General features: G+C 40.9%; 1 pseudogene; it reads right to left on the reverse strand.

Annotated features, from left to right (window-relative positions):
- The window catches only part of LOC119280226, a 136755-nt pseudogene that overhangs the window by 23917 nt on the left and 88130 nt on the right, over positions 1 to 24708 (reverse strand).

The raw sequence follows: 24708 nt of genomic DNA on the forward strand, positions 1-24708 counted from the left end.
CACTAGCATTTAGGTCTACCATTGCTCGTCCTCGACAATGGGTCAGCATATCTTGTAGTGTGCTACGTGGGTGTCAGTGGAAGGCGGCTAAGTTCTAGCATTAGTTAGGTGTAAAAGGATGATCGTGTGCTTGTCTATGAAGACCATGATCGGAACACAAGCTTTTGATTCTGCTCCTCTACACGAGGTGAGGGCGCCATTCCCAAGCCCATGACCACATCTATTGATCATTCTAGATGTATGTATATGTGCTAGCCTGAAGGAGAATCCAGTATCAATCTTAGGCTGGCCATAGTGGGGGTAACATAACTAGTATCATGTACTTGGGACTCGCAAACATGCTTATATGGCAAACAATTCAAGAAAAGAGAGAGTGTAGTAGCAACATAGGTAGATACCGTAACATAATAAATGTTATGCTACTATGTGTCATGCATGGCAATAAATGAGACCATCTATGATACTACTTTATGATATATGCACTATAGATGTAGTATCATACACTAGTATCATATGCATGATACTAGTATATGTTACTCTCCACTATGACCAGCCTTAGGCTGGTCATAGTGGGAGTAACATAGGTAGTAACATAGATGCCACATAAGCAAAAATGTTGATATGGCAAGTAGTTAATGAGGAGAGAGACAAATAGAGTAACCTAATATGTTATCATCACATAGCGCTTTTCAATGCAAAATGAGTCTTCAAGACAATAAATGAACATGTGTATGTTACTACACATATGACACTTCCCACTATAAGGGTAGTAACATAGAGTAGTAACGTATGCATGTTACTACTCTAAGTTACTCCCCACTATGACCAGCCTTGTAGAGATAGATGAACGTTAGATTACACAAGCCTAGGAGAGATTTAAAGACATTAAAAGTGCACACTTTTCCACCCCTCCTAGGCCATCAATGCTCCCAACCATCCGATCATCAATTTGAACCATTTTCGGCCATCAGATGAGCCATGAATCAAAGCTAATCTTGTGTCGTTCGCTAACTCTGATCTCTCAACATCATGGGCCGCTGCTCCGGTAGCTTTTTTGGATGTTCAGGATTAAATTGGGCTAATGGGCTGTTCCATCGAGGAGGAGTGTCTGGCGCATAAAAACGAAGGCTCTGGACTGCGTTCCCATCGAGAGTATAGGTGCATTCTCGAAAAAAAATCGAGAGAACAGTTAGCTTCTCCAGCCGTTCAGCGACCACCTAGCGGATCGGTCGAGCCGCCTGTCGACTAGGATGCGAAGCTGTGAGCGTCGCTATGTTGCGGGCGAGGCCACGTGGCATTTACCGTCGTGGGACGCGACCGTACGCCGAGCTGGTTCGAGCCTCCCGGACCGGATGCCGATGCAGGATAAAGGCGAAGCGTCGTGGTCTGTTCGGTGAGGCAGGCGAGTGGAACTGGTCCGCTGGTATTGGGGACAATCAATCATCCGTTTCAGCAGGGCATTTATCGTGGATGATTAAATGGAGGTATGCATTCCGTCTCCTCGACCCCCTACACGCCAACCCTTCCCCTCAGTCCGCACGGACGCCGCGGCCGGCGGACACAGTGGACGACGAGGCTTGAACCTGTGCGCGGGATGACCCTGAACCGCGCTGGTCAAGGTGATGAGCACTTTCGGCAGCATACTATATATGTGAACCATTGAGAAAGTAAATGGACACTGTCCCAAGTAAACAGCAGGCAGGTCTAAGGTCTGTCTTGCCTAACAACATGCTAATCAAGAAACTATGGCCTAAGATTGAATTACTAGCTCATCAACATATATAGTTACCATCGATTACTACTGATTGATTGAAACCGATACTGTGATTTTAGATTTTTGGGTCACTTGGTTATGAAGACGAGTTTATGTGTTTCTGCTTGTAGTTTCTGAAGCACCGCGAGCACCGTTAGAAAATGTTGTACAATCTGATTATCTATATCTATACCAAGATAAGAAGACCCAAAGTGGCAGATCCAACTAATCTCAGTCATCACATCACGTCAATCCAACGACCAAGATCTCAATGATGAGCATTCAATATGTTTAACGTGCAATAAATATTGTTCCAAATGACAATATCAGTAATAATCACATACTTCCTCTGTTCCTAAATATAGGTGTTTGTAGAGATTCCCATAAAGGACTACACACGAACCAAAATGAGTGAATCTATACTCTAAATTATGTCTATATACATCCATATGTAGTTTGTACTGAAATATCTAAAAAGATTTCCATTTAGAAACGAAGCGCGTAATTATCACGCAATTAATATCTTTCGTAATATCAACGTGCAATAAATATTATTACAAATATCAATATCAGTGAGAATCACATAATTATCATGCAATTAATATATTTCTTAATATCAACGTGAAATTAACATTCTACCAAATATCTCTAAAATATACATTCTATCAAATATCTTTCCTAATATTAACGTGCAATTAACATTCTACCAAATATCTCTAAAAATATACATTCTATCAAATATGAACGTGTATGGCAGATGTCCTATTTTTGTCTTGGAACTAGTGCTACAAAATCGTGACTGAAGAGCAACTTTTTTTTAGACAACCTCACGAAGCTTTTATTAATTCGTCACAATGTTTACAGGGACGGATGGTAAGTTCCCCGGATGGCCTAACCAAACATGGCGGCCACCAGCAAGAGATAAAGCATGCTTCGCTAAATTGTGAGCTTCATAGTTTGAGCTCCTACGTTCGTGGCTAAAAATGCAAAACTCAAAAAGCGAGGAATGGCCTATGATTTCATGTACAACTGCACCATAGCTAGCCGACTTTTCCATCTTCAAGTCTTGTACCACCACTTTGCAGTCTGATACAACCTCGATCTTCCGCATGTAAAGGTCCTCTGCCAGTGCCAAAGCCTCTCTAATGGCGAGGGCCTCCAAGGTCGCCGGATCATCAATGTGATTGAACAAGAGCGTCGCAGCACCCATGAACCTCCCAGTGCCATCTCTGCACATCACACCAGCAGCACCAAAACCACTCCTGGAGATTGCGGCATCCACGTTCAGTTTTGCATTACCTGTCGATGGGGCCAACCACGCCCGACGAGCCGGAGGCTCGTGCCTCACCCCCTGATTCGATGTGGTTCTGGCATTGACAATTTGCAGCTCAGCAAGGTACCTGGTGATGAATGCTTCCACTGATATTGGTGATTGGAAAATGTTCTCATGGATAGCCTTCCGCCGGACCCCCCATAGTGCCCATAGAGAAACTACCAGTCGATCAAAGAGCTGCTTTGGTAATATTTCATGCAGATTGCACAACCATTATTTTGGGTTATCCTCCCCTTGTTCACTCATCCGATCCACCAGCTCCTCGGGCGCCAAAGCCCACACACTCGCCGCCATCGGACAAAGAGTCAGCGCATGTTTCCAGGTGTCAACTGCACCGCAGATAGCACAAGTATCTTCTGTTGCCATGTGTCGGTATTTCAAGACTGTCTCCGTTGGCATTGATTGTCGGGCAAGACGCCACACAAAAACTTTCAGTTTTGAGGGTACCTGGATGTGCCAGATCATCAACCACTTACTAGTTTCATTAGCATCATATGATGCCCCCCTGCTTCCATCTAGCTGGCTTCATGGGCGTGTTTAATACACAAGATCATACGGTAAGCTGAACGTACAGAGAACTGTCCTCGAGCCTCCTCATGCCATGCCCAAAAATCTTGGACACTCCGTGTGCACACCGGGATCCGAAGTATAGCCACCGCATCAAACTTGGGTGAAAACAGCCCGGACAAGATTCTCATTCCAGGTTGCCGTGGTACGGTCAATAAGTTGTGCAACGCTGACTGGAGCATTGGCACCGGGGCTATAAAGGATCGCTTCGAGCTGTTTCTCGGGATCCAGTTGTCAAACCAAATATTCGTCGTTTCGCCATCTCCAATTCTCCGAATGAGACCATGTGACAGGACGTCTCGCCTGAAGCAAAGAGCAGTCCAGGAAGTAAAGTAAATCGCCTTGAGAATTCTTGCGCAAAGAGAGGTGTTGTCAGTCAACGTTCGCCAAGACTGTCTTGCCAATAGCGCTAGGTTGAATATTTCCATGTCACGGAAGCCTAAGCCTCCCAAGTGTTTTGGCATAGTCATAGTATCCCATGCAACCCAGGCTATTTTCCCCTTTCCCTGTTTGGAGCCCCACCAGAACTGACGGATGATGGAAGTGATACTATCGCATAGTCCTCGTGGTAATCTGAAAGACGCCATTGAGTAGACCTGGATTGATTGCGCAACAGCCTTGATCAGAACCTCCTTGCCAGCAGAGGAGAGTAACTTAGCCATCCACCCCTTGAGCTTTTCCCACACGCGGTCCCTAAGATATTTGAAGGTACCGTTCTTCGAGTGGCCAACATCAGTTGGCCTGCCCCGGTAGCGACCACTCAAAGATTCAGTCTGGACCTGCAGGTTATTCTTGGTGGTCTCCCTTAGTTGTGGAGGACAACCTTTGCTAAAGAAGATTGACGACTTCTCATTAGTTATCCGCTGCCTCGAAGCTGCACAATATGTGTCCAGTAGGTTTGACACCACATTTGATCCCTCCCCACTCGCCTTGAATAGCAACAGGCCATCATCTGCAAAAAGAAGGTGGTTCATGGTTGGTGCCGTGGGGGCCACCTTGATCCCTGACATAGATGATTGAGAACTTGATTTAAGGAGGCACGAAAGGTCCTCTGCCGCAATCAAGAATAAGTAGGGGGATATTGGATCTCCCTGCCGGATACCTCTAGTTGGCTTAAAAGACTCAAGTTTTTCTCCATTGAAGCATACTGAAAAAGAAACTGAAGAGACCATGCCCATGACAATATCTATCTACTGTTGATTAAACCCCAGTTTTGTCATAATACCTCTCAAATATGCCCACTCCACTCGATCATAAGCCTTCATCATGTCCAACTTTAAAGCAAAGAAGCTGTTTGTCTTGGCCCTAGACCGCTTCATGAAATGCAAACATTCATATGCACATATAATGTTATCACTGATAAGCCTCCCGGGAACAAAGGCAGACAGTTCCTCAGAAATAATATCTGGCAGGATCAATTTTAGTCTATTTGCAATGACCTTTGAGGCTATCTTATACAAAACATTGCATAAACTGATGGGCCGAAATAGCACAAGAGATGTTGGATTTGTTACCTTCGGAATCAAAACCAGGACAATATCATTGATAGATGCTGGACTTTCCTCACCCTTTACAATTTTAAGGACTATCTCTGTTACTTCATCACCACACACATCCCTGTGTTTTTGATAGAAGTGGGCGGGAAAACCATCCGGCTCCGGGGCTTTAGTCAGAAACATTTGAAACAACGCAACCTTGAACTCCTCATTCGTATTGAGCACAGAGACTTTAGTTCATCACAGCTGTTACTTTCTTGGGCACGTGTGTTAACACCGATTCCATATCATGAACCCCCTCGGATAGATATAAGGTTATTAGCTAACAGCTTTGACTGAAGAGCAACTTGTTGTTGAAGAGCGGTCACGCCCACGCCAGATCTAAATGGGCCACAATTAGTGTAGCCCACTAAAAATACTACAATTTTTCTGTTTTTTCATAAAACTTGAAAAATATTTATATTAATAATTTGTATATAACTAACTAGAAAATGTTAAAAAATTGTGTACCGCAAAGTATATTCCACATCTTTTAGCAAGGGTTAATGTATTTTTTAGGATGCTTATGTAACTCAAAATTATTAGTCACATATTAGGAGAAAAATAATATTTGTAACTAAAGAAGTGTTCACATACTTAAAAAATGTTCATGTAGTTAAATAAGTGTTCGCACATATGAAAAATATATGTAATAAAAAAGTGTTCAAATATTTCTTTTGAACATCACGTATTAAATATTGTTCATGTATTTTTTAAATGTTCATGTAACTAAAAAGTGTGCACGCAATAAAAAATGTGCATGAAGGAAAACGTTGTTACAGTATTACAAAACTAGCGGGGTGACCCGCGCATTTGCACGGCTAGAATTCCTCTTATATCTTGCTGGTATTTTCTCCACCAATCTACTTTCAAGTGGTCAATTGCCAGAGCAATATTGATATAAAAATTATAGCTAAAATTTGTATATTGAGAAAATAGGATCAAACCTTGCTACACATATTTCGTACTTTGTATAAACATATGTGTTGGCAAATATTCGGTTCTGGACAAATAAACTTGGGCATGTGCCCGACCATGCCAAACCTTAGTCTTTGGTACACTTTTTGATTATTATTTTCCACCTTTATAATTTTCAGCATTCCACCTTTTCTGATTTGTTTTCAATTATCTTTACACTTAATGTACTTTTAGGATTTAACTTTGCAGTAAATTCATCGGAAAAGTAGTCTAATAATTCTTGGAATGCACTATCGAATTACTAATATTTTTTAACGATCTTTTCTATTGCACACTAACATCTTGCTAAGATTGTGCTTTTCAATAATGCAATTTGTTAACTTAATATTGTGATATTTGGGGTTGTCAAGTTTTGTTTAATTGTAAATCGACAAAAACTTATATTTATAAACATGTATAGCTGTTGTAGAAAAAAAATAGACGTAGCTATATATGGTAAAATTCATCCAATTTATAGTCTAAGAGTACTGGAAATACACATCAAAAATACTAACTAATTTTCCTGATCTCTTCCATTACAGACGTTAACATCCTGGAAAAGTTATACTCCCTCCGTCCCATATTAGTGGTCTTATAGACAACTAATTTGAACCGAGGTAATACTATTATTATGTTGCATTAGCATCTCGCTAGACTTATACTACTCTAATGTTATATTTTGTTAACTTACTACAAAGATAGTTGAGGCAGTCGGGTATTTTTCTTTATGAATCTGTACATGAGGAATACCTGAATTTATATAAATGTATAACTATTGCAGAAAGATAGTCGCAGCTATATGTGGTGAAATGTGTACTTAGCTCATTATACCAATTGACAGTTCAGTATAAAAATATATTGATTCTATATTAGCTTCTCCTCTGGCTTTTTTGTAGCCTCGAGTGGTATTCATACTTTTCATTTTGTGAAGGACCGGTCCTGTACATGCTACCTCGTAACATGCATACATGTATTTATTTTTATTTTTTGGGAACAATGCATACATATATTTACATGTTCCTTCATCAGCATAATGCGCTTATCATGCATGCTGCATTGCGTGCCTACTTTGAATCATTACTGGAGTCGATTTCTTGACCTTTTCTATTTTATTTTTTGAATCCTCATTCCAATTCCTAATTAATAAACACACATGCTACATTGCAATTATAATATATTAGAGTGTAGTCCATCGGATTTTTTGAAGTGTTGGTGTGTCTTTCCTAATTGTTCAAGACAATGCATATTTGGGTGCTACACACATTGCCAAGTATCACAGCCCTTCTTTAAAATTTAGTTTTTTCCGCAATATATATGAGAATGCATTTTATTCATGAAACAAACATTTTTTACCTAGTATATATGTGTGCATGGTTAAGAAGCAAATAAGCAAGTCAATTGTTGGCTGATGACATCATTCTTGAAATAAGGATGCCCATACTAATCGGACTGCACCAGGCTATAACCATATGCGAACCGGATTCGTCTCCAATTCTCTGCCCTAGTCTGTTTTCTAAACATTTGAACGTGACATATCAATCCCTTGTACGTGTAACTGTTTACGTACGGTTTTCATCCTAAAATCCTAGCCATTTATATCTAAAGTTAATGGCCAATACTCCTTCTGTCCTAAAATACTTTTTACGTAACGTTAATACACATATTTTGAGACGGAGGGAGTACATTTATTCTATGTGGATCTTTTTTTCCTTGAACTATCTGTGTGGATCTATGCGCTGTCTTATTTGCCACTTGAAAGTTACCTGCGTACTGCTGTGGAGATGCAAAGTGAAGATTCGAACGTTACATGCGTACAGCCGTGGACATGCCGTGCGTACTGCCGTGGAGATGCACAAACACAACTCCAGTATTGGTTGCAATCACTATCGGGCCAAAACAAAATTTATTCAAACACATAAAAGATGATCGATATGAGTGCATGCATGAGAGAGGCCGGAGGCCGGATCCGAAAGTTAGCTACTTTGTTGGAACGGCCGGGTTGCTATATAAGAAGGCTTGCAAAAAAGTCGGTAGTGTCCCGGTGTTTTTTTCTACCGGGCGTACTAATTGGACTTCAACCTTAATCCGTTCTGTGTCTATAAGCTGGCCTTGCCTATAGAATACGTTGGCCTTGCTGTTGGAATAGGTGGCCGCATGGACTGTGTATGCCTGCACGTTGCCTTACCAAGTTGAGGCCAACAAATCACTGCCGTCCGTTTAACGTAACTCTGTAATTTTAAATCTCCACCGTTCCTTTTCTATCATTTTAATAATATAATAGATAGATATGTTCACGAGAATTTAAAAAGTGTGCATGCCTTTACAGTTTACATAAATTTGCACGTAATTTTAAAATTGGTTCTCGTATCTTAAAAAATATTCATGTGTCTGTAAAGTATAAAAGTGTATACTTCTTCAAAAGAGAAACAGAAAAGGGAGCAAATAAAAGTTTAGATAAATACGAAAAAGAAAAACATAAGCACCATGACTCGGATGCATGCTATTACCTCCTCTAGTTTTCTCGCAATTCTTTTTTCTGGACGTGGAAGCTCTTTTGGACTACTACTTCCGAATACGTGGATACCTCAGAGGGGTCGTCTACTTTGACTCTCGTATCGGAGAACAATTCTCACGACTGGGAGACATAACCTAGTTGCGGGAATCGTCGGGATTGTCGCGCTAGACCGACTCGTCACTGGTCCCGCTACTCTGCACCATAGGTGAGTTTGACCGTGACCTCCATCTTCATAGTGTTCCTGGGTGCGAACATGTAGCATAATTTTTTGTTGCGTAGCACGTTACCCTACATATAGCTAGTACTAAAATAGAAATAATCAGGAACAGAGAAAGATGCAATACCCTCCGGTAGGCCAGGATGATGCCACCTTGGTGATTGCGGCAGCAGTCTCCTTGACGGACTTCTCGTTAGCAGTGGCCTTCTCGGCAGCAAGTCAGTCACCTTAAGTGTCAGTGGAGATGGTGATGGTGGAATCCCCGCAGATGTAGACGAAGTAGTGGAGGTAGACAAACGGCGGTAAGCAGACGCGTAGGAGGCGCTCTTCCCAAACACTAAATCACTTCTCTCATGTACATGCTCTCAAGAGTTGGGGTTTTGGAGGACTGCTCTCTCTTAAAATTGTGCACACAGTGGAACATAGTAGACCGCCGGCGGCAGTAGCAGAGAGCGGAACGACGATGCACAGAGCAGGTGTGATCCGCTCTTCGTGGCAGCTATGTTTGGCCGATGCCTCCAATATGTCGGCACAGACGTGTGGAGAGCAATACAGCTCAAAACCTAGCCAATATGCGACAATGAAATTCTTCTGAAAATACATAGTAGACGTGTGGAGAGCATCTCCTCTCGAGCTCCCCCGAAGCTTCATGTGTTTCTTTTTGCCCAAAAGATCGTATTAAATCGACAAGTGATTTTGACCTCAGTAGTATAGATTTCCTGTGGAACCAAAAATAAATAGAAAACAAAAATTGGCATTGGGCACTAAATTGCTATGAAAAGTTTATAAGTGCTAATATAATAGCATGAAATTATTGATACCTTTAAGACATATCATGAGCCACTGGTAACTCAAGTACCAGCAGCGGGGGAGGTTTTGTGCCTTCCACTGGTAACTTTAGTCCCACAGACTAATATGAACAGTTGTTACCAATGGCATGCGCAAACTAGTGCCTGCGTCGATAAGAAAATATCAGTGACAATCGCGGTTGAGCGCCTGCCACTTGTACTTTTTCATATTACCAATGGCAGCCGCTAGAGTGTGGCTACCACTAATGTGAGCCCATCAGTGTGATCATTGTTTATTTTTGGTGGCTCTGTAATTCTTTAACATAAGCTACCTATATGAATAGAATTATGCATTGGCCGCCGTTATAAATTGGGTATGTAGTATGAAATAAGTAGATGCATACTTTTAAATTCAAACATTGGGTATTGTAAATTGCAATAATATAATTATGAAAAAAAATCAGCGCTGCATGTCTTTACGGTGGACATGGTTTGAGAAAGCGAAGCATCTGCGATCAAACTCTACAAAAGACATGTTTGTCATATCACAAAATATGCAATGAATCCCTATGGCACACACGATTTACTCAGGATTAATGTGTGCAATGAATAACAACAACACACACATTTCTTCCTTGACAAACGTGTGAGACAAAGCCGACATTTTGCATTTACAAAATGTGTGTGATGCTTGATGTATCATAGACGACACGATAGAGTTATACATGTTTGTGATAGGCTTCTTATCACACACGCTCTTCAATCCAAATAGTTGTTAATGGGGTGCGCATACTGAACGTTGCTCCACAAAAGAGCTTATGCAATAGGTATATTATCCCCCACGAGTGCGATGGATGAAGCAGTTTGGACGTTTGATACATTGCGAACACTACTTCATGAATCACTTGTAGGATAGGTTTGAGCATCACATACGATTTATTTTTCTCAAATGTCTGCATGCTTGTGCCATATCGCGGATGGTTAACCCATATCATGTGCGGTGGACCCCCCTTTAGCACACCTTCACAAGACGATTGTTTAAAATATCATTGGTGGATGAGGGTTTGAACCATTTACGTTGGGCTTGCCTGCACTAGTAATATGAGCGCACGTGGACAATCATGCAAAGACCAAAGGGCTCACATAAATGCATGGAAATAAGGCAGATAGGATGCACCCATTCGTATTATTTAAAAAGGGGAATTCACTATTCTTGGTTAGTTCCTACTTGATTGGGAAGTGGCACGATGATCAGCTATCGTGTGCTCCTCAAAAAACAATTGCTTTTTTTAAGTCGAAAACAATTGCTCGATAGGGGTGTATGCGCTAAAACTGCATTGTTGCCTTGTCTCCCTCCCTTTTGGTTTATAGGGCTGATTTTATAAATCTTTGTTTTATTTGTTTCCATCACATGCTCATATTTCAAGGTGCATGTAAAAGTTCTTGGTCATTTATTGGTCACGCATGCATTCATTGCTATTAATACATTGGCAAACACATTTTTTTAATGAAAAGTGAGTGTATTAATTGAGTAATTTGTAAACTACAAAAGTTATTCCATCACTCATCATCTACCTTGATTGGTGAGACTTTTGAATTGATCCCTCTAACCGTAAGAGAGGGAGTAGGAATCAATTGAAACTAATGCACCACGATCATGCACCCTTACCCCAACTACATATACGTGTATAACCAAGCCCCCTAGATGGTATACTCCAGTAGGCACCACCGAGTCTAGGAGAAAACCTTCCTATCAGAAATGGGACATGAATGGGCACTATAGCACTTTGGAGAGCAAGGCGACACATGTCCTAGTGCTGTTGTTGCCATCGTTCGGTGACTTCAACGTTTAATTAAGAGCCATCAATCCCGTTCGCCCATCGATATCTCATCTCATCCTCAATTTACTTATTACTCATTCACTTTCACTTCTTAGGCTTCTCCATGACCACATAGACGCGCAATATGGAATTGTGCGTGGCAGCGGGAGACAAACAGTGCACCCGCTTCATCAACAAGGTTTTCTACAACCTTGTCCTCAAGACGTCGGTGGGGCCCATCTAGGGCCTTCCGAAGTTGGTGAAGTACAAGGGGTAGCCAGAGATCATGCTCCACACGCATCTCAAGTCCGGCAAGGACAAGGCGATGCTCGCCATGCGGCCACATCCTTATTTAGGAAGATGAAAGATGATCTCTAGCATCTTGGTTTCTTGTTTCCCACAACAATCCATGCTCGATCACGTGTACTCTACCCACTCCATTCTCCATAGTATCAGAGCTAGGGGAGAACGGGGGCACCCCCCCCCCCCCAAAGATTGAGAAAACTACAGAACCAAACCAAATACTCCCTCTATCTAGGATTATAAGTCACCTTACGAAAACCAAATAATTCCAAAACACTTAGGCGCGGTGCATTAACTCTCATCTCGTTTCTTATGTCTTGACATAAATAAAGGAATCAACCAATAAGATATGAGGGGCATGTATGCTTTCAATGACTTGAGACTATCAAACACGACATGCAACGGTAAGTTCATTGCATGCAATGCTATTAGTTAGTAAACAAACATTAAGTTCTCTCATGTTTTTCCTCCACCTTGGTCATGGTACACAACCTAAGATGCCTTATTCACCTAGAAGGAGGAAGCAGAAAATGGCCAGATGCCCTAGCACTTTAGCGTTCAAGGTGAATCTTCTCCTCCTCGTGTCGTCGTATCATTTGGTGACTTCTAAGTGTAAGAGTTATCCCTTCCATTTGCATGCATATTTAATTGAATGAATGGGTTTGCATGCCATTGATATCTCATCTCATTCTTAATTTACCCGTGACCCCAAGATCAGGAGTGTGGTGGGACGTCACAGCAGCCGGCAAACAGATTACACCCGATTCATCAAACAGGTCTTCTTCAACGTGCAGGTCAAGTTAGGTAGTTAGAATCCTAGTTTGCTTGATGTACACATATGTATTCGGTTGTGATATTTATAGATCAATCGGTAACAACCTTGACCTTGTAATCTTTGCATATAAATATAGATGACAACGGCCCATCAGTTTGATGTGTGCCGAACAGGACACATGTAATCATTTCACACAACTCTGGAGGAATCACTGCTTATACAGGATTTCCTGTCGTTTCACACAACTCTGGAGGAATCACTGGTTATACATGATTTCCTCTCGTTTCACACAACTCTGGAGGAATCACTGCTTATACAGGACAACACAAAGCTCCACAACACGCAAGCTATATTTAGTAGTACCCACGGGACGACACTCAACTACATTGCAGAATGATTTACTCGGTGCAGCCGCAGCAGCTGGTTGAACTACTTCACTCTTGTCAACCTAACAGGAAGGGGAAATAGGTTAAGAATCTTCATATGTACAGATATAATAAAATTGAACTTGATACTCCCTCAGTATCCAAACTGGTACTCTGCTTAATGTGGCTGCGCCTCCACCCATCCATCTTTGTCGATGTATGCCCTATCTAGAAGATAGGCGACCTCTTTGGCCACACTAGGATCCGTTCTCTTCTTCGCCAGCCGTCAATGCGACTGGTTGGCGCCGACACCGAAGCAGTCCTTCTCGATATGTTTCATTGCCCCTATAAGATTGCAAAAGTTAAATATGATTATTATCTGATGTAAGGGAACAAATGTTATAGGATTTATGTTAATGGAAAAGAAAGCAACACTCACGTCAGCCTCGAGTTCCAATGCGCCCAGCCGGCGCTGTCGACCACCGATTTCAAGCTGGTCTTGAAAAAGTGAACACGTGCGTCGCTCTTCTACGGGCGTCTGAGGAAGACACATGCGTCATTCCTTATTTCGGAAGACATACGATGATCTCTAGCTTCTTCGTGTCTCGTTTCTCACATAAATCCATGCTCGGTGACGTGTACTCTACTCACTCCATTGTCCATAGTGTCGGAGCTAAGGGAGGGGGGAACGCCCCCCCCCCCCCACCAAAGATTCAGAAAACTCCAAGAGGTCTGCTTTGGTACACCCCTCCCCCTCAAAAAACAAACGTGTAAGGGTAATATGGTAATTTCACCAAACCATATACCTAGCTATCTGCGTATGCGACACATGTAAGGTAGCATACCCCGTTTTTTATATTAAAATTTGAAAAATAGTGTGGACGGCATGAATTGAACGCAAGACCTATTGGTCCAAGGGGAACCACATAAACTAGTTAGCACATCATAATGGTTGTGCCTATTAACTTTTTTTTTCTTCTTCAGTTCACAGCTTGGCCGGCCCATTGTTGAACCGATCCTTTTATCACTACTAGCAAGCATACTCGTGCATTGCAACGGAAGAAAAAAAAATCGCCCCTCATACACACACTTGATGGCATACACAAATCCATTGAAATCTTTCACGATGGCACACAACAAACAACTTGATAAGTGGTGCTATGCAAAAAATCCTTATGGGCACAATTTCAAAAAATATGGGAATCAACATGAAGCCACTTTTTTACATAAATGGGGGAGTAAACATATATAATAGCCAACCTACATGTAATTTTTTAAATGATTAACATGCAAGATAATATCATATTTGAAATCTACATATTTTGTGGATGAATTTGATATATAACATGTTAGATTTAGAGTTGAGGTTTGAAAGATATGGATATTTTAAGAAGCATTTGAATCTGCCCGAAAAAAGAGAAAAGCTAAAGAGAGTTACTGGGCTCAATGCAACCCATCGGCTATGGATTCGTAGAGAAAAGGGAGTAAAGGAAAAGGTTGAGGTAGATGGGATCAAACCTAGCTCTCTCATGTGGGAGAGCGACGCTAGCTACTGGGGTGCCCAAGCGCTTGTGATTCTGTATGGGATTCCAATATATGAACCAAAGGTGACGACCAATGTTTGGAACCGTAACATTTTTTACTTACAGGTGGCATTGGGTGTAATATGTGGCAACTTTAAGGGCAACTATGACATACAACCAGAAGCAATAGCTCCTTTATTATTACTAGCAAAATGGCCCGTGCGTTGCATACGGAGAAAAAAACTGTAATCTCCGATGGCTATGACCATACTTTGCTGCATCACCGAGACACACTATCACTCTTATTTTTGTAAAATCATCGAAAAATTGAAAATCATGAACATATTTTTAAACTCATAACCATACTTGAAATCATAAACATTTTAAAATTTGGAAATATTTTTACAGAATTTCAAATATTTTCTAAAATCATGAAAAAAAAATCATCAACATTTTACACTATTTGCAAATAATTTTTAGAATTTTAAAAAACTTCAACATTTTTCCTGGAGTCGCCGAACATTTCTAGAAGCAATGAGCATTTTTTTTAGATATTTGTGGAACATTTTTTAAACTCACAAACATTTTTTTGGATTTAACGAATTTTTTTGAAATGCATGTTTATTTTGTGACTAAGTGAACATTTTATGAATCAATAAACTATTTTGTAAATCACGAACAGTTTGTGAATTTTCAGGACCACCAAATGGAGGAGGCTAACATGTGCAATGATGCTACATAATCAACTAGCTATGAAAGTAAGTATGATGATACAGGGTAAGAGGTACTCACAAGTACAATGTAATGTGCAGTATACTTGAAGATCCTATGGTCCCTTGAGAATGGATATTCTTCTGCAAACAGTTTTTTGTACATGTGAGACGCTAAGGCACATGCAAAAATATAATTTAAATTGTGATATAATATCATAGACAGTACCGTACGTTGTAGATGAGACTAGTGTGTAACAAGCTTATTCCAGTCAGTGTCTAGTAAATGTAGCACCGGAGGCTTTACAAAAAATTCGTTTAGAGCTTTGCCATTGAAGTGCGCTTGCCTCAGGTAGCAACGATACTTCCTCAACGCTTGCTTAAAAAGCACAAGCAAGCTTTGCTCATTCTAACTATCCAGTTTGGTCCTCGCCTGTTTAAAAGAATGAAACCTTTTGTGTTATATCAGCAATAAAATAGGCACTAATTACCATGAATAACATTAGTACATTACTTACATGTAAGTTGCTGAGGAAGATTGGAAACTATTGTTTTTCTGTAGTATAATCTTTCCATGAGGGAAAGATGCCGATAAAGTTCCTGAGAACAACAAATGTTTCGTCTTCGAAACTGGGAAGATGTGGAGTAGGGCTTCTATTTGCTACAATTGGGGCTTCCTTTAGTTCAAGAAGGGATTTGACAACTAGAATTGGTCTACCCTTTGCTGTAATGGGGGTTTTGCGTCATAGGGCTGGTGCTATGTTAACTAGCATCATCGTAGTTTTTGTTGCAGTTGGGGTCTACTGAGTTGGGGCATCTGAGATTGCCAGTGAAGTAGGGATAGAGTCTGCTAGAGTTGGGCATATGTTTTATGTGTCTGGTGATATTGCCATTACATCTAATGGGCTATTTGATTTATCATGTGTCACTACCTTTTTCAAATACTTTGTCTGTGCTTCTTCGCGATCAGCAATCCCCCTCTTCTTTTTGAACGTGTGATACACAATAACATCATTTAAATGGAGAAATATGGTATGATGACACATGAAATATGTACTAAAAATTTATAGGCATGGCATATTCACATATATGTTGAGTAAACTAAGCAAACGGCGGCGCAACAAAATAGAAGCAATGCAAAGCATCATTTGCAAGATATGTGCGACCAATATAACCTTGCCAAATTAGAGCAAGCACCTGGATAGGTGAATAATATAGGCCATCTTCCTCTAACTGCTCCACAAGGGAGCTATATTGACCTAGGTCTCCCTTTAGCTCAGAATCATTGTTAGGATCATATTCTGAACACAAATCTATAGGTGGAGAGCATGTGCATTCCATTGCATCCGGACTGGATCTCAGTCCCTTAATGCAAGTTTGATAGACATGGCATTGTACTGCTTTATTCTTCTCATGCGCGCAAGATCATAATCATTATGATGACATTTAGTATCTGAGATTCACGAAAACATAAAAGGTGATCGTATTACCTTTGGAATGCATTACAGATTCTACTACAATAGTGTCTTCCTATAAAACCCTGCATACACAAAGTTCATCCCCCAACAGTGATGACTAGACCACATACAGAAATACAAATCTCTTATGTCTCTATAATGGGCGGGCACACCTTTTGAAGCTGAAGTAGAAACATTAGTATCATATCCAATTCGTATTTGAATAAATAAACTTTAGAATTATGAGTGGCATAATGTTTAGCTTCAGGGGTGAAGTGTTGGTAGTGCGACTCAAAGCACACAGGCAGACTGTATTTCTTGTAAAATACCGTAGTCTATGTAAAAGCTGGATATAACACTTTTCTTTCTATACAATTAAATGTTTGTTTCCCACACATGGTGGAAGAGATCACACCGAGAAATAGTATTCACTCATATCTATGGTTCCAGGATTTTGAAACAGGGTGGTCCACCTTAAAAAATTATTGGCAACAAATATGACAAGGCAAGCATAGAGTTAGTGAATCAATCATTACTTGTGAGCTTATTAAGAGAAGTATGCAGAACTGTAACTATAGTAAGAGACCCAAAATTTGAATCAAGAAGTTGGGCTAGCACTTATTGTTTCTAAGTAATCAAAGTGAATAATAGGATATCAAATCAAATGAGTAACAAAGACCAGATCAAGAGGAAGAGGGAGGACATGGCTGGGGTGATGGATTTGGTGAGGGGTGTCACAGAGAGTGTCTCGAAGGAGGACACCGCCGCCACCAGTCTGGCGGATGGATGCTTCCCGGTGCGGGAAATTGTGCGCTGGAAGAGGGATCGCCGCACAAGCATGAGCAACTCACATGCTCAGGTGATTCATATACTTTTGAATGATGAACTAATTGGTATAGAAAATGTTTGACATCCTGATATTCAGGCATTGCATATGTAGACGTAAGAATTGGATTGGGCATTTGATCACTTGACACGAAGCACTGAAAGTAACCGATAAGTGGCATGCGTGTTGCACTGTGTAGTAATGCTGCAAATGGACCATTCCCTTCTTTGTATTTTTGATGGTGCAGGTTGGATGGAGGTAAAGGAACATCTACTATGTCACTAAGCTCCCTAGGGGTAAAAACGCTCTCGTTCAATTAAGCCTATCGATTGCGTGGTTGGTCCAATTTTGACCCTGATCGTGAGCTGGAGCACGTGGAGTAACGAGGAAACGATTGTGGACCCCGCTGGTCAGCCCGAGGGCTACGTCGGTTCGATTTGAGTCAGGCCACGGGCCGCGTGTAGCTCTCATGCGGGCCGCCACGACCGAATCCCTCTCCCTCTCACGCGAACATGGCGACAACCACCGCCGGACCACCTTCGCTTCCTCCCGTCGCTTCCTTCCAGCCGTTGGTCGCCGTCACAGGTCCTTGTCGGTCGACCTCGTCATCGCCCTGCTCGTCCCTGGCCGGCCTTAGTGCAGCCCCTGCTCGCCCCCGACCGAATTCGCTGCTACCTCCCCATGTCCATCCCTCCCTGATCGCAGCCTCGTCCTCCTCATCCCTGTCTTCTCCACTTCCAGCACTCACCGCTCCAGTCGTCCTCCACCTTCTTGACCATCCCCGCTGGAAGCCGTGCAACTCGAGCCGCCGCCCCATTCTCCACCCGCACCTCCAGAGGCCGCCGTCCAAGCAAAGCCGCTGTCCTGTTGTCCACCAGCGTCCGTCAATTTCTTTTTGCAGCCATTCCTCTAGATTTACTGGATTATATTTCATTGTTGAGTGTCCGTATGAACAGCCACACAACATACATAGTTCTGTTTTGGTTAGCAGCCTCATTAGATGCCTATATAGAGAATAGCAGAGTTAAATACACGAGCACTCTGTGATTAGTCAGCGTGTAATATGTGATTCCATCATTATTTGTTCGTAACTAAACAAGTGTACTAGCCCTTTGAACCCAGCCTGTGATGAAGACATGAACCTGGCTTCATGAACCTAGATGTTCAGTTTGTAAGAATAAACACATAGTTTATGGGAAATAAGTTTTTAGCAGCAGTGTTATATTTTTGCGGGTAGCAGTGTTGTTTAGTTCATTTCTTCATATCTTAGAACAGAGTTGATTAGTTCATTTATTCATATCTTAGAAGGATGCATTTCTTGATAGTCCAGTAGATGTTCATCTGTTTATATCACTGATGGAGTAAAATCTGCATGGTACGATGCTACAATTTATCATGTTCATGTGTTTGTAATTATTGTCATATGCTCAAGGAGCTATCTCTTTCAATTATTTTAATTCCCTATGCTCCTTAATTTTTAATACCTCACAATGAACTATGCATTATGCTCCCCCAATTTTAAGGCCTCACAATATATTGAGGTCTTCAATTTGAAATTGGATCACTGGTTTTGACCGGGTCACCAATTGCTCAAGGTGTTCTCCCATTCAATTATTTTAGTACACTATGCTCCTTAATTTTTAAGGTCTCATCATCAACTATACACCATGCTCCCTCATTTTTTAGACATCACAATTAATTGAGGCATTCAATTTGCAATTGGGTCATCTGGTTTTGACAGGGCCAGCAATTTCTCATGGAGCTCTCGCTTTTAAATTATTTTTATACACAATGCTCCCTAAATTTTAATGCCCCACAATCAACTCAGGTCTCCAATTTGAAATTGGGTCATCACATTTCACTGGGTCAACAATTTCTCGAGGAGCTCTCCAATTAAATTCTTTTAACTCACTTTGCCCCCTAATTTTGAAGCTCTTCCATTGAGGTATTCAATTTTTGATTTGCTTCATGATTTTGATTGGGCCAATGGTTTTTCCAATCAATTAGGACCAACTGGCCTATAAAAACATATCAATCATAGGCACTCTGTCATCACCTTGAAAAATAAGCGCCACATGTATAGCACCAACATATTTCATGCAACCACCGATGCCGAAATTTTCCACATAAATATGGGTTGATTAGCATATAACATAGAATCATACCGCAAAAGGCCCATGAAAACATCACATTATATAAATAGAAATAAAACACACTCCATCATCTCCCTCACTCGCCAAATTATAGATATTCCCTCAATTTCAAGATATATGGTGTATTAGTTTTTTGAAAGTCAAACTTTAACTTTGACCAAATTCAAAGCCGAATGTACTGCCATCCAGAATACTAAATAAACAAAATATAAAAATTCATTTCATGGTGAATCCGAGGATGCCGATTTGATATTATGGATTTTGATAGGTTTGACTTTTCAAAACCTAATAAACTCTGTATTTTGAAATATAGTGAGTAACATAATTATGAAAAGCTAACAAAACCAACTGCGCAGCAAAGCGCGCCCAACCATTCTAGTTTCTTGTTAATTTTGATGGTATACGGTCGTTAGAGAGGGTCTGGAATTATTTTGTCCTAATTTTGATGATGACAAACGCGCAGAGCAGGCCAGGTATCTAAAATTGCCTTCCTGCACCCACCATCCATAGCTCTGTACAACTGACCAGCTTCATTGGGTTCTGGACAAATCTATTCTTAATCCTTGTCTGCCCAAGGTAAATTAATAAACTAGATCTAGATGGCAGATCTCAAGGACAACACGCTGCATCTGTCACCAACTAGCTTAATTTTTGGTTTCGATGAGTGGGAGTTGAAGCCTAATTTGATTTTGTTTTACTTGAATGATTATCTTAGTTCTCGTTGGAAACTGGATATCTGTCATGTCATTTGTAAAAACATTACTGGTACTTTCAATGCCTACATGTGAGCTTAAGAATTTGAAACGCGCATCCATATATATGGGGTCTAATGTATTTTTCGAGATTGCCTTCGACTATTCATAAGATTAATAACATATGAGATTTATAATGTGAAAATTATATCATTGGAAGCTCTTTTCTTGTACGAATTTGACGGTATGCTTTATGTAAGTTGCATGTCATATATTATTACTCTAACATGTGTTCAAAGTTTGCGTCGAAAAACACATTAGGCCCTATATATACGGATAGAGGGAGTAATCAATTGTCAAGATTCACAAAACACCATAGGTTATGTGCAATGGAAACACGAGCAAGGTTTTATGAAGTGCCATAATATGTTTGTACCATGACCATAGGGTAGACGGATAAATTTGTTTATATAAATGCGCCCATAAAACTGTCGAATGGATAACCCGCATACTAAGCAACCAAAAAGGAAAAAAAATGTCTACCAAGGTTGCCCTGAACTACTTGTACATGTTTTTTCCTTGAACGTGTCCTATTGCTTGCTTTGACCCTTAACTGAAGAGAAATTATTATGGGGAGATTGCATGCCAGTGAAGAACCGCAAACTGCATTTTTAAGTATTTTTTCGTTTATTACTCAGCTTCCATATCTGTGGGTTTTTTTCTCTCTATGAAAGGAATAAAGAAAGGCCAGGCTCTCCTTAAATTTGATCCGGCTTGAAAATCTTTGTTCTGTTTTTTTACATGCTACATACCTATATGTGTAATTTATCATGTAGACATCTTGCAAGGTTAGAGGAGGAAGTTCTCCTATGTGTTTTTCTCTTCTAGACTAAGTTTGAGATCAGCAAATGTTAATTTTCCTTCTTCAGGATGCGGCCAAGAATCCACAAGGAATATTTTGTGGAAACCTTCCATGGTTCAATATTTTTTTTATGTCGTACTTCGTGTGTGTAGAATGCTCATGCATTTGATGCCTCATGAATGTCTAATGTAAGTTGTTGATTTTGAATTATTGTTTATTTGAATTTTGGTTTTCATGGATGACTCTACAAAACATGAGTTGTGTTATGTTTATACTACATCAGTTTAGATAAAGTTTGTGCTCGAAGTTTCATTTCAGTTTGCTTTGTATAGTTATATAAGCCATAGGGTATTCCATGGTCCATCGTGCCAGCTCTCCTTTTATTGCAACTGCATGTGATGGACACGTGGATGGATCAATTAGCAATGTGGATGGAAATTTAAACCAATGGCTAGACAGATTAAACAAGATGTATCAGTAACCTGACAGCATCGGCCCACTTTATGTACTTAGTTATTAGCTTTGTCGAAGGCAGCTATCTGCCACCGTCATTACTCCATTAAGTGTAGATTAAGAGATTCACAAACAAAAAAGAGTGTAGATTAAGGGGAGCTGTGAGTTTTTAAAATATATTGATGAGAATTTAAAAAGTGTGCATGCCTTTATCGTTTACATAGATGTGCATGTAATTTTTAAAATGATTCATGTATCATCAAAAAATATTCATGTATTTGTTAAAAAAAAAGTTTATACTTCTTTAAAAAAGAAATAGAAAAGGGAGAAAAGAAAAATTTAGAAAATACGAAAAAGAAAAACAGAAGCACCATGACTCGGATGCATGCAGTCATGTCCTGTAGTTTTCTCGCAGTTCTTTTTCCTGGACGTCGAAGCTCTACCAGACTATTAATTCAGAACATCTGGATACCTCGGATGGGTCATCTACTTCGACTGTCATCTCAGAGAATAATTCTCGCGGCTGGCAGACATAACCTAGCTACAGGAATCGTTGGGATTGTTGCGCTGGACCAACTCGTCACTGCTCACGCTAGTCTGCACCATTGGTGACTTTGGCCGTGACTACCATCTTCATAGTGTTCTTGGGTGTGATCGTGTAGCATAATTTTTTGTTGCGTAGCACGTTACCCTAGATAGTACTGCTGAAATCAAAACAAACACGAGCGTGATAAATGTGGTATACCCTCCGGTAGGCCAGGATGAAACCGCCTCGGCGGCTGCGGCAGCAGTGTCCTTGACGGTATTCTTGCTAGAAGTGGCCTTCTCGGCAGCAAGTCAGTCGGCTTCGGTGGTGGTGGAGATGGTGATGACAAAATCGACACGGACATAGACAAACGGCGGCAAGCAGTCGCGTAGGAGAAGGTCCCCAAGAACCAACCACCCCTCTCCTATACATGATCTCAAATATTGTGGTTTTGGAGGCCAAGTCTCCCATAAAACCATGCACGCAGTGGAACGGATGAAATAGCCGGTAGCAGCAGCAGAGATTGGAACGATGGTGGGCAGAGCAGGTGTGATCTGCTCTTTGTGGCACATAGGTTTGGCCGGCGCCTCCCATATGTAGGCACGGCCATGTGGAGAGCAATACATCTCAAACCTAGCCAATGCGGTGATATTTTTTTTGAAAATACGTCAGATGGTTTCCTTATTTATAGGGAATTATGGCGGCAGAATTGGACTAAGACTATGCAGGAGGGCCCCACACGGGCAGGTGACGCACCCCCTGGCCCCACAGGTTGGTCATGTGACCCCCTAGCAGCTCCTCTCGAGGTCTCTTGAAGCTTTATGTGTTTCTTTTCCCCCAAAAAATCGTATGAAATCGGCAAGTGATTTTTAGCTCTGTAGATACAGATCTCCTGTGAAACCACTAGGCACTAGGCACTAAATTAATAAATTAAACCAGAAAAATAATATAAATTGCTATGAAAAGTATATAAAAGTGATCACATAATAGCATGAAACAATTAAAAATTATTGGTACTTTTAAGACGTATCGCCCGCCACTGTAACTCAAGTACCAACGGCGGTGGAGGTTTTGTGCCTTCCACTGGTAACTTTTGTCCCACGGCTAATCCGAACAACTGTTACCAATGGCATGCGCAAACTGGTGCCCACACTGACAGTAAAATAGTAGTGGCATGCGCGGTTGTGCGTCTGCCACTTGTAATTTTTCATTGTTTATTTTTTGAAGTTCTGTGATTGGTGAACATAAGCTACCTCTGAATAGAATTATCCATTGGTCATCGAGCCATTGTAAACTGGGTATGTATATATGATGGATATGAAATAAGTGAATGCATTTTTTTAGTTCAAACATTGGGTACTTATAAATTGCAGGGATTGAATTATGATGAAAAATCTGCTCTGCATGTCATTACGGTGGACATGGTTTGAGAAAATGAAAATCTCCGGTCAAACTCTACAGCAGACATGTTTCTCATCTCAGAATATGTGCGATGAATCCATACGCACACACGATTCCCTCGTGAGTAATGTGTGCAATTCTGCACATGATTAATGTGCGGCGAATCAAAGATGTGGGCAACATAAAAGAGATGTTAGGACGTACATATAGAATTATAGAATGAAGGGGTTGATAATATAAAGGGACCAAAAGAATGTGATAAAGAGGACGAGTGGAGGATTGTGTTTTATCAAACTTTCCATGACACGCAGAATTGTAAATTAACATATGTGTTGTATTCATCTTACTACTGCAATGTGAAATGTTATCCAATTTCATATTTCATTGGGAAAACGAAATAGATTTCTTGTAATAGACCACCAAGTTCCCTAGAAAATGTATTTGTTTTTCAACTTTATGGCATCCGTATCTTTTTCTTTTTCTTTTTGAAACCCATGAACCCATCCCAGTAAGGTTGCATTCGGAATGAAGGAACTTTACTGGTATTGTGGAGGTTCCCTTTCCTATGAATCTCTTTCCTTTGTGGGTGTTTCGTGTTTGGTACAAGGGAACAACCACGTCAATTCATCAGCAAAGGTTTCCTATCCTCTGTTTCTCATAGAACTCAAACATCAACTTGAAACTCATTTTCCAGGTAGGCCCGAAAAAAATAGGTGCAACCCCTGGACTACTAGATTTTGTGCATTTGACTGTAGAAGGAGGGTGGACCTGGTTTAGGTGGACCATCCAATGACACGTGAAAGCCAAAAAAAAAAAAAAAACCGGCGGTTGTGCATGTGGTGTGTGTTCACGTGTAACAATGATTCACCTCCCCGCAAAAAAAAAATGATTCACCAAGAGGCATGCACGGTGGGTTGCCCTATTTTTTAATCCGACCGGTAGGCCCTAATCTTTTTGCAGCTTAAAACAACTTAATTTTGAAATCAAGCTAGAAGCCCAAATGGAGGAAGTATATCCGTCTTTCTCCTCCCGCGGCCAGATCAGGATACTAGACACCCCCTCCTCTTGCTCCACCACCCCAAACTGTCACCAGGGACGTACCTCACCAACACCACCCATCGATCGTCTATTATTTCCCATGGCCATCTCCACTTTGTACTCGTCCCCGGTTTGCCAC

This window comes from Triticum dicoccoides, chromosome 3B, assembly GCF_002162155.2.
Source record: "Triticum dicoccoides isolate Atlit2015 ecotype Zavitan chromosome 3B, WEW_v2.0, whole genome shotgun sequence".
Classification (NCBI taxonomy): Eukaryota; Viridiplantae; Streptophyta; class Magnoliopsida; order Poales; family Poaceae; genus Triticum; species Triticum dicoccoides.